The sequence below is a fragment of the Montipora foliosa genome, chromosome 1 (genome assembly GCF_036669935.1).
Source record: "Montipora foliosa isolate CH-2021 chromosome 1, ASM3666993v2, whole genome shotgun sequence".
Lineage (NCBI taxonomy): Eukaryota > Metazoa > Cnidaria > Anthozoa > Scleractinia > Acroporidae > Montipora > Montipora foliosa.
The window spans coordinates 63,931,127-63,943,356 of record NC_090869.1 but is presented as its reverse complement, the minus strand read 5'-3'; the positions used below and the strand labels follow the sequence as shown (position 1 = coordinate 63,943,356).

The following is a 12,230-nucleotide window of genomic DNA, read 5'->3' as shown; positions in this document are numbered from 1 at the left end:
CGATTTCAAGTATTAGCCCAGGACTAGAACGGATTGCAACACCCGTCTTGACGTACTGTTTGGTGAGAATTTAAACAATTTAATTTTCACTTGCAGTTGTTCTGTGATGTTTACAGTGAAGCTCCTGAAACCAAAGGTCGTAAGACCGTACAAATGAAATCTTAGGTGTTGCCATGCATGAGAACTTGAAGAGACCAGAAGATAATAGGCCATGCAGCGACTTCAGGATTGTCTTTGTCTCAGCTCACCGAGTCGAAGGCGAAAACAATCGAGGGTGATATTTAGCTCTTGTTTTCATTCCACTACGACAAAACTATCTTCATCATCTTAGTCTCGCACGACCATAAACGTACTCTCAATTTGCACTGATGATTTCAGTATAATCATCTGCTTCATCTGTTTTGCGATAGTTGAGAGATTACTTACCGTAGCCCTAGGGATACTCGTGTTCAGAATCAGAAACTGAAGCTCAAAAATCATTTCTGTGTAGCGGCAACCGGAACGATTCAACAAGCCATGATAAATTTATGGACTTTCTGCCGACCTTAAACCCATTTTACTACTCGAGAGAAGTGCATCGGATACAATTATTGCTTTCCTTAGGACATCCTCTTTTTTTGCTCCGTTTAGCGTCGTCCGCGACCGACCCAAACTTTTGCCATTTTCAAAAAAACTAAAGTAACGACGTTGTTAAATTATTTTTATGCCGCATAGGAGATTCGGTGGTTGATTTTTTTCCCATGTTATATCTTAATTTTACAAAAACATCAACCAACTTTTTCGCCACATTGATTTTGGGTTCACGCCTTGTTGTTTTCCAGGCTCCGTAGCAATGATGCTGGCGTAGCAGGCCTTCGATTTCTAGACTACTTATGATTTTCTTTTTCAACAAACGCATTCGACGCTCAACGAAAAAAAAGGGGACGGCTTTATTTCCGACAGTTCCTTAATACGAATAAGACCGGTGACAAATGACAGCTGAAATGAACTCTTGAGCAGAGTTCATTCCATAGCAAGGACTACGCATAGTGACTCATCGCAACATTTCTTTTAAATCATTTACCCAGTGAAAAATAGGCCATTAACGCAGGTAGGATGATCAAAAGCTACCATTGTGTTAAACCATTGAGTATATCTTAACTCGAATCTTCTAATTTTGCGCTTTGATTTGAAGGTTCTAGAAGTGCTCAATATAAAAAAAAAATGTCATGTTTCATATCCTGAATGCCCAGAAAAATATTCAAAGCCCTTATTCATAAAACAACTTTCAAAATCAGTGAAATTTTAACAGAGTCAACCAGAGTCATTTTTGTTGTGTTTGCCCTGAGGGTCCAAAAGTTCCTCCTAAAAAAAATATGGCATTAAAAAACTGTGAAAATTGCATTTGTCATCAAAGGTTGATGAGCTTCTTTCAATTAGAGAGACAGCACAACCTTTCAACTTTAAAAAAAATCGAAATTCTTTTATCCTCAATGGGAATATCACAAGCAACTTGCCAGTTGAGCGATTCATATCAGAGTAGTAGAGTTGTTAACGTTCAATTGCATAAATTTTCGTTCGACAGCTTTAACCCCACTGGAGGGCTTTGGTATTAAAACTAAACTAGAAGGAAAATTGCAGTTTTCCAATAGCGAGACGGTTATGGGATGGCCACGATCTCGATTAAAGATTGGAAAGCTTGGAAAGATAGCGGGTTGCAGCATAAAAAGAGCGAAAATTTAAACTTAATTAATTTCCTAAGAGATTTTCAACCATGGGAAAAGTAGTAGACCATTAGCAAGATTCCACCTGGCCCACAGGATAGATTAGTTCTCTAATGATCAATAGAACCTCCTCTATTCTGCTCATTAGCGTTTCATCTTTTGTTCAGTACTCGTAATTGCAATTTGCGAATTCAAACGTAATAAACAAATTCAGGCTATTCAACATCTTCGCAAGGTGCTCAAAAACACAGAAAACGAAAATTAGCTACACTAAAATACTTGATTAAGAGAAAGAAGGACAAGGTCCCCTTGTTCTGACTTATTTATCTTATGTTTTTACCTCCCGATGTTAATCGTCCCCGGTGAAAGGAATTCAAACTCATCTCATCTCGATTGCAAATGATTCCAGAATGACTGTCATCGTGCTTGAAACTAGTCAAATTACCAGTACAGAGGCTGAATCAAAAATGGCTTGCCTAAATTTCTAGAGGTTTCTCGTATCCACGAAAAAGTTCCGCGCAATAATCTTTAAGTTTAATTTCTAATGAAAATCCATGTCAGTATGCAAAACGCTTCTCGTTGTTCATTGTTACGTATTTGCATGGGTTGGCGATTTGTGGACTTATTATTGGAATTGTTAAGCAATGAAAATGGGTACTTAAAATAAAACTTGTTTTAAGCGTATAACGCGAATGATCGAGAAGGAATAATCGCGCACGATATATAGAGCACGTCGGATTTTTCGTTGACATTAATATTATTTTCGTTCCAAACTCTTCAAATGACACCCTTGACGAGGATATATGTGTTCATAAAACTTAACTTTTATCGTAAAGGCTATCGCAGCTAAATATTCCACAGAAATGCTTCTCATTTGCAAGGAAACAACTTTATCTTGACTGAAATCTTTATCAGTTGCTGAATAGGAGTTAAAACTCTTTTTAGAGCTACGTGCTCTTACGAACACAATTTGATACGTTTACTGATAAACCATTGCAATAAGTAATTCATATAAAGTAATCATGAATTCACAGGAAAAAGAAAAGATATGGATACGGTTTTAACTCACTCACGGACGGTAACATCAAGAGTTCTCGCCTACAGGTTGCTACACTGAAAATTCAGGTCCTTGGTATTAACATCTCGGCACCGTAAATTTCCTTCAGTATCTTGTATTGCTCGAGTAAAGATTCAAGTCTTGACTAAAGATAGAGTAACAATGCAGCGAATCAACAAGGAGTAATTTTCCGCAGTTTTCAAGATAAACGACTTGAAAGGCTTCCGTGCATTAGCAGGTATATTTAATCAATAAGAGTATCAGGAGTTATAAAACCATAGTTGCAAAAACTGTCTTTTCAGCTACCGTAACGCCTGAGGCTATATTTCATAACGCTGACAACCAGGTAGCACCAGCTGAGTATGTTGTGTGTTTTGAAACACTTGTTTCAACCTGAGACTGGAAATGCTCAATAATCGATGCAAAGAATGCAGAACTTGAAAATGCTGACCCAGCCTATCGTCCGACATTAAAGACGCACTCTACACACCCTCTGTGCAAACAGTTTTCCTCAGTTTCCAAGGTAGACAACTTGAAAGGCTTCGTCCATTATCAGGTATATATAATTAATGAGTTCTACTGGGTAATGTATATTGTGTCTCAGCAACTCCTCGTAGCTTAGAGACATAACACTTCCCGCATCAGGTGAGCATTTCCAAGAATGGCCGATAATTGTACACTTTCAAGGAAGTCAGGTACATCTAGCTTGCCAAACCAGGTCTTTGCACCTTTTGATATGCTTCCAAGAGCACCAATCACGACAGGTATTATTGTGAATTTCGAGGTTCCATGAATCCTTCTGATTTCAAATGCTAGTTCCTGGTACTTTTCAACCTTCTCCTCTTCAGTTCTGGTGATGTTCTGGTCCTCTGGCACAGTTATGTCAATAGTGTGTCTTTATGAACTAGAGTAATATCTAGCCGATTATGCTTCAGCACTTTGTCTCTGTAGATAGTCATGTCCCAAGTAATCCTCACTTCTCCATTTTCTGCGGTTGGCAAAGGTTGATGGTCATACCACTTGTCAGTACACTCTATCCCATACTTCCTGCACAACTCCCAGTGTACCCGCAGGGTCACGTTGTCGTGGCGCTTCCTATACTCTCTCTGGGCAAGCTTCTTGCATCCACTGACCAATTAGTATTATTACTAGTATTACCTATTATTGCCGGTTCTGGTTGTTATCAGGAGCAAGGATGGCCGTAGAGCAAGAAGTCCTGAGTTTGATTCCAGGAACTCACTTCTTTGTTTCAACTTCGTTTCTTTCAGTGTAGCTTAAAGTGTATGTATAAGCTTTTTTTATTTGCTTGATTGAATGAACCCATTTTCCTGATAACATCTGCAAAAAATTTTGTTCGATTTCGATTTCTTCCCCTAGTTTTAGCCATTAAAAGACGCAGCATTTCACTTCCGGCGGGGTACAAAACTGCGCGAGTACAGAAGGGGAACTGGAGATGATTGTGACGTCATCTCGGGAAGGCTTGTTGCTGCTAGCGAGCGCAGCGAGCGAACAGCAGCACTAATCTGGACGGTTCCCTGTGTTTCCTTTGGCCGAGTAGGACTGCGCACGTATATAGAGCGCTTTCCATGATCGATTTTTCCTGGCTAACGATATTTCCTTTTCTGAATACGTAGTACATCGGTCAGCGGCTATGGACCTATCACTATATATGCTTTAGGATTGGCATATGCTTTGTTGGATTTGTCAAATGCTTTAAGATTTTAAGAGGATTTCGAGAAGAAAATAAAGGTAAGTTTATACGATTATACAATGTCAAACGCCACGTGAATCGTTAATGACAGTATTCAGCAAGGTGACCGTCGTTTTAGAGACGTATTTAGAGGAAGACAATGTGCTTTTACGGGTGTTTCAGCTCTGTTATGTGCTAACTCGTGTGATGTTTTTCAATGGACGGCCCACACAGTTGATAAGCTATGGACAGAAGAAGATGCTATGCACCTTAAGGCTTTTCAAGAGCAACGTACTCTAGATACAGAGACAATCTCGCTGACATATTTACCCGATCGAGTACGCTGGTCAGCCATTACCACACTTGATCCCAACCGTACCAGACCGACCTGTTACGTTGTAATTTATAATAAAATAAAACCGTTGGTATGTCTTCTGTCTGTTATTAGCGAGCTTAAGCACGCGCGTTTTTGAGACGCGGACGGCAACCGGAAGAGAACATTTCGCGTGGCAGGACAGTGGTTTCTCCTAGATTTTTATACTAATCATCTCTAATGGAGAAAAGATACTTAGCACTATAAATGTGGTTGAGTGAAGAAAAGTTGAAAGGGAAAACAGCTCACTTCCGGTTGCCGTCCGCGTCTCAAAAACACGCGTGCTTAAGGTCCCTATTATATTGTCTTGTTCTGACTTAATAATAATAATAATAATAATAATAATATTAATAATAATAATAATAATAACAACAATAACAATAACAATAACAATAACAATAATAATAATAATAATAATAATAGCATATCTTTGATACTTGCAGAAACAATTGTCTCTCAATTCTCGCAGCATTTCACTTTTGATAAAGACAGCTAGTTTATCAGGGGCACCCAACGTCAATTTGCGGAAAATATCTGTTCGGAAGACGACTTGAGATCTAGAATTTTCGGAACATTTGTAGTACAATTTCTTGCTTGCCTGCCTGTCCTAGGATTTTCGAATATCAAAATGGTATAATTGCCCATTTTTAACGGATTAGAATTTTCGGAAGCCTTTTTTCTGGCTGAAATTTTCGAAAAGGTAAGTTTTAATCCCTATAATTTTCGGATCACTAGACTTTCAGCTAGGCAATCCGAACAGATTTTAGGGGATAAAAATATGCCTATATCTACCGTTTAAATACTAAAATATGTTTGACAATGCTATGTTTGAACTATATTCGCGTTGGGTGCCCCTGGTTTATATCTGTTGGTCAGTCCTTTGACATATTTTCATGTGAAGCAAGGCTTAATGCGCTCGGTAGATGCGCTGTATCTGGCTGCAACAACAAGAAAGAAGAAGAAAATGACTTTTTTTTATCCATTATCCATGAAATACCGCTTTTACGGTGATTCCAGGTCAAAAGCTATCAAAAAAAGAGGAAAGTGAGTCTCTTTGGTAAACTTGACGAGGATGAATCTGAGTGTCAGTACTGAAAAGAAAAAAAACCCCGCGGTGATTTGCTCGGTTCATTTTGCGCCAAACGATTCCACACGCAAGTTTTCTTTCAAGGATGAAAGTTTTCCAAAAGCCTACGAAAGATATCCACTTTACTCTTCTTTTGATAGCTTTTGGCTTGGAATCACCGTCTATTTCATGGATAGAAAAATCATTTTCTTCGTCGTTCGTGTTATTGCAGCCGGATGCAGTGCATCTACCGACCGTATTAAGCCTTCACATGAAAATATCTCAAAGGAATGAAGAAGAGATGTTAACAAGCGCTCATGAGATGTCGTGACAATCATCTCCAGTCACCCTTCTGTACTCGCGCGGTTTTGTGCCCCGCCGGAAGTGAAATTCTGCGCTTTTAATGGCTAAAACTAAGGGAAGAAAATGGAAATCGAAAATCTAGACGTCTCCACTAGACGTTTCCACTGTGAGATGTAATTAATGAATAAATGGATCACAACGAACACCTTTAAGATTTTAAGCAAAATAATCATCTTAGGTCGATCTACGTATAGGTTTAAAGTGGATCCTGGGCGGTTGTGTAGTTTCGTAGCTCAATCGGGGAAAAAAAAATTCCCCTATTTTAAAGGAAGGCTAATAATCTCGTGATCTATAATTAATGATTGGTTTTCTATGTTTCCCTCGTGTAATTTGTGTTTCTAGACAAAAACGAACAGGTGCTAAAGCTTTTTGAATATAGTGCGTCATTGTGTGTTTCATCACATGACTTTAATGATGTTGTCATAGTTAAAGGACAAACCTTGTCCTCGCCCTACTATTGTCAAATTAATTCTCTGATGCGTCATCAGCAACATTTTCACCCAAGTCACTTTCGTACCTTAAACCTGGCTGAAATCAAGCCACGAGGGGGGGGGGGGGGGAAGGGGGGGTGTACTCCCTACTATTAATGGCTAATGGGGATGTGCCGCTGGATGAAGTCGCATTTTCACGACTGATTGACTATAATGGGGTTGCATTTTCAACAGAGGTCCCGACAGAGTTACTAGAATGGGGTCGCAAATTGTCGGGATTTTGGGAGTAAGAAAATTCTGGCTAGTGGGATTGTTAAGAAAGAACTGTAGCGCTGTCGATTTAAAATTTACTAGTCGCATTACATTCCGTTTTGAAAAGTGAGCAAGCCATTTGTGTACGAGTCCTCTTCCCGACTTATCTAGGAAGATCGACGGAGACTCTGCTTGCAGTGTAGATTGCAACAGTTGCAGCAGAGTCTTTCTGAGCAACTGATTTGCCTCAACCTTTTATATTATCGAACAAAATAATAGTATTTCTTTTTCATATTTTCATCAAAAAGACAAACGTCCATCCATTTCACAAGAACTCGAAAGAACGAAGAATCGAAGAAACCAGATGTACTTTATCGATGTCTGTTCTATATTTGAATCGTTGTCGTGACGCGGGCCGCGTTAAGTGATGAAACCCGATTATCTTTGACATGGTGTTAGAGATGTGCTTTGCTTTATTTATTGGAAGTATACATTTCTATTCTTCAAGCCAACTTCTCTTCCGTTTGCCCGTAGGCAAGGACACCGCAAATTGTCACAAGAGAGTGGCTATACATCTAAACAAACGCGCGCAAAGCATGCCGTTCGACAGAGAGTCTTTAACCAATGGTTAGCGCTAACCCGTTGGTTAAGAGGTATCAAAACCTATTGCCGGTTTTCACTGTCACATCATCATCAAAACCATTCAACCAATAAACTCAAGAATCCAACAGGTAAAAGAAGATGAATATTCAAACAGTCTCGCAAAGGTTCAGGTCTGTGCGATGTTTCGTGCGGGAGAAATTCGAAGAAATGTTTCACTGGGTTTCACTCAAATTTATAAAGCTCTATATGGAGACGCCATGTTTGTGTTCCTCTTAGAGGCACAAATATGGCGGCCGGAAGCTAACAAAAACTGCTGTCATCGAGTTTCGCTATAAAAAGCCTGAAGTCATCTTCTGAGGGCTCATAAACATATATATGAGTACTTACTCTCATACAAGGACTGTTCAGATTGCAAAATCTCAGCGGGAGGTCACTTTTCTCACCTAAGTGACAGCATTCTCGACCGCAATTTTAATATCGTGTCACGCAAAAGCTTAGAAATGCAATTACAAATTCAACCTTGCTTTATCACAAGACGAAAACCCCTATCAAATTGAAAATTTGTGAAAAGATAAGTATTCAGCTGTTCCAATAACTAACTAAACTAAAATCTCAAAAGGATTGATAATTCCTTATTTTTTAATTTTGATGACGTCACGTGAAAACCAAGAATAGGTTTCCATGGTATTTAGTGATGTGGTTTGCAGAGTGAACGTAAATTATACTAGTGTATCTAATAGATAGTAATATTGCGGTAGATTTCGTTGAAATTGACAACATTTATCATTGATAACCACAGCAACGATGTATTGAAGTCAGTGGGACAGTTTTAGTTCGTTGAGGGAATGAGTGTCGTCAATGCGCCAAGATTTAACCCGGACCACCCCCTTTCCAGACCGTGATGAAGTGAGATAATGTAAACGTAAAGAAAGTACAAAACTCCAGCTGATAAGCCAAGCCACTGATCTGAAATTCGTGCACAATGTTAAGTGAGAAAGAAAGACATTTCCACAACCTCCGGCCCCTTGCACCTGATCGTGGGAATCGAAAAATCCCTCAGATGTCTGAATTGCGCGGAAAGAACTGAAATCTGGCTCGCACTCATCAACAACAACAAAAAAAAAAGTCAGTGAGCTTGAAGCATCGGGAGTCGAAGCGGAATAATTGGATCTCGGTTATTCATTATTGCTTCCATTTTCAGTTTCCCAGTTACTCATTGCTCGTTACTGAAATTTTGTTCGATATTCATTTTCCGGTATTCGTTATTCTTTACGGGAATCGTAAATTTTTTTATTCCGAATGTTCGAACGCTAAATATACCTTACTTATTCATTCATGATTCCTCTTCTACCCACAATGAAGCTCATGGCAAGCTTAGCTTCGATTGAATGAATCGCAGCACGTACATTTGAGAATAAAGTGTTTTACGGTTTCATCGTATTTTTTAATCATTCTTAAGTTTGGACCCCTTCAGTTTGAGTAACGACAATTTCATCACAGTTCTTCTTATGATTCTAGAATTCAACCGAGGAGGCGTAACTACGCCAAATGATGAAATACAAAGGTCAGAATTGTCTGCAAGTGAAAAAGTGAAAAATGTAACATACTAGCTGGAACGAAAGCGACGGATGTGAGTCATACACGGTGCAAAATAAGAGAGGAAAATAACGCCACTCATCCGTTTCATTTTCCTTCATACGGTCAAATTTTTTAACACTTCCTGTTTCTTACTATTCATTTGGTCATTTAATCCAATATCTGTGATTATATAATCCAGATTAAGGACATCAAAATAAAGCACTGCCACTAAACCGTGCAACACGCAGTGGTTATTCATTACGTTATTTAGACTAACAAACTTCATCCCTTGCAGATTGTTACATTAAAAAAAAAAAACGGTGGCCACAATTTGCTGTTCAAATTAACCTTGCCTTTCCTTTAGTTTCTGTTTCGACTGGTACACCACCGTGTCCGCCACGATCAAACCGTCTACTCATGAATTTTCCTATGCAAAAGCTCCTCCGTTTGTAAACGGCTATTCCTCTACCTGGGCCTCGCTTCGCAGCAATTTTTGATTGTACGTGTTGTTTTCGTTACACAGAACAGGTGCCACACCTCGGGAGATTTGATTCGTTACCTTCAAGTTCAGGAAAAAACAGTGATGGCGATCGGTCTTCGTTTTCCGGTTCTTCGATCTTCGCTCTCCAGGACCTTCACTTCGTTTTCCACAGACCTTGAGCAAGAATGCATAAATGAGGAACTAGGACAGTACAAATCTCAAAACTTGTTTATACTTACGGCGACTAACACGTAGCACTGCAACCGTCGTTAAAGTTTCTCTCCACAATTCCTTCAGTATAGAGCTGGACTTGTGAATTATCTGCCACCCGACGCCTGCTGGTCTCAGCTGTTCTTCTGAAAACCTTTTCAAACGTTCAATCCGAAGAATGATGTCAGTTTGAACATCGATCGACACAAATTCCCAGTCTAACACTGGAACTCCTTTGTCTTCAAAAGTGTCATATGAAACTAAACCGCTTAAGGGCCCACAGACGGATTTTTCGCGCGTTGCTAAGGAAGTGAAATGTTACTTCCGGTAACTGACGTAATCATATCATGAGCCGACAAGAAAACCCTCTCACAAGCAAAAGTCACCACACGAACTGTTGTTTGCATCGAAGGTTTTTCCTCCCCCTAGGTTCCTCGCGCTCGTTCTCAGATCAACTGCGCATGCGTAGACGAACTGACTTCCGGTTTTGAGAAAAAGCTAAATTTCCAGCGGTCTTTAAATTGAATTAATTCTTTTTACATGACACGTTTCACCCCCAAATACTGAATATAGATAAGCATTGATTTTTTCAAATCATCTTTTTTGAAAAAGTTATGGGTATTTCAGTATCGTTTATGTCTTTAAAAAGAAACTAAATATTTTAAGCAAGAGCCGATACAACGTAGATTTGATTTTTAGTGATGTACTATATTTCGGCTGGCCAAACCAGCCTTCTTCAGGTACAATGAGAGTTTACATTGAAATGCTTCTATGTACATATATATATATATAGTAAATGGATGTTGACGTAATACTGGAAAAATGTGATAAAACATGGCAGTTACAAAGATTTTGAATTCAAATACTAAGAGTCACGGAAAAATAACGGAAATCACTAAAATAATAAACTGAAATCTAATACGTTTCTTCGCGGATATTAAGACCGTTGGGATCAATTGTCCTGCCTTACATTTTCCATGGACTAACCAACTACAAATTCTGCTCTACTGGCGAAACGCGCTCCATTAATTTCCACATAACTTGCGAAACTAAAAACCTTATCTACATGATTCAATGCAACAGATGCCATCTACAGTACATAGGAGAAACTAAACGACGTTTAAAAGACCGTTTTAATGAACACCGCCGCACTTTAGATAACGCTAACACCAAATCCAAACCTACTACAGTCGCAGAACATTTCCTCTCCTCTCCCCACAACATCTCCAAGGACATGCAATTAATCCCTATCGAAAAAATATTTTCTAACAGAGACTCGATCCGTAAGGCCAGGGAAGCTTTTTTAATTTTAAAAGGCAGGACAATTGATCCCAACGGTCTTAATATCCGCGAAGAAACGTATTAGATTTCAGTTTATTATTTTAGTGATTTCCGTTATTTTTCCGTGACTCTTAGTATTTGAATTCAAAATCTTTGTAACTGCCATGTTTTATCACATTTTTCCAGTATTACGTCAACATCCATTTACTATATATATATATGTACATAGAAGCAATTCAATGTAAACTCTCATTGTACCTGAAGAAGGCTGGTTTGGCCAGCCGAAATATAGTACATCACTAAAAATCAAATCTACGTTGTATCGGCTCTTGCTTAAAATATTTAGTTTCTCAACTTGAAATAACGCCGATCAGATCAAGCCACTGATCCAACGTACACCGACAGGAAAATTGTCCACGGTTGCTTGCTTCGAAACTCTGGAACTTTAAAAAGAACAGTTTTCAAAATAAAAAGAAAACCATGCTTGGCTGAATGCAAAAACGAATACAAATTATCAAACCATCGATTAAATACGCAAATTGCGTAGCACGAAGACAAATTTAGAGTTTTCTTTTATTGGTCACGTGACTATGGGCGTGGCATGATGACGTCATATTTAGGGTCATTGGCTTACAAAAGTTGGAAACTGGTCAAAATAATGTTAAATTCTCTCAAATTACTTAACATTACATCCTTAGCAACGCACCCCAAAAAATACGTCAGTGGGCCCTTAAGGTGGCTTCATATAGTTTTCTGACCTCGCGCAAAGTGGCTGATGGCGCGAGCTTTAAAAGCTCACGCGACCGCCGCGCGGCTCTCCCACGCGGAAAGTAAACAAACATGGCTTCTCAACTTTGCAAACTCTTTTTTCGTCAAATTATGTGGACGTATCATCTTTGCGAAATGTTTACCTATCCGTAAGAAGGCAGAAAATTTTTTTAGAGTCCAACAGAAGGTCAAGTTTAAACAAATCATTTCCCACCGAACAACTTATCTGGCAAACAACCGTCAATCGAGGGACACAGCCGTCCTTGGTGTCGTGAACGCTACGGAAAACTAGCAAAAATCGCCAAAGGGGGATTCCCATATTTGTAGACCAAGTGAAAAAGATATTCCTCCAAACTTTGTCCCTTTTTGCGAAG

General features: G+C 39.1%; 1 protein-coding gene across 2 annotated transcripts in view; it reads right to left on the bottom strand.

The window, feature by feature from the left end:
- LOC137980200 (trace amine-associated receptor 5-like) overlaps nt 1-10,074 on the bottom strand; it is a 12,055-nt gene extending 1,981 nt beyond the window's left edge. The window contains exons 1-2 of one of the 2 annotated variants that reach the window (XM_068827594.1): nt 9,837-10,074; nt 9,676-9,771 (exon numbers count right to left, since the gene is read on the bottom strand). The gene's annotated coding sequence lies outside the window, so the exon portion shown is untranslated. Of the gene's footprint in view, nt 1-2,772; nt 3,333-9,675; nt 9,772-9,836 lie in introns of those variants that run through there. The other variant, XM_068827599.1, reaches the window with a different exon arrangement.
- Nucleotides 10,075-12,230: the final 2,156 nt, after the last annotated feature.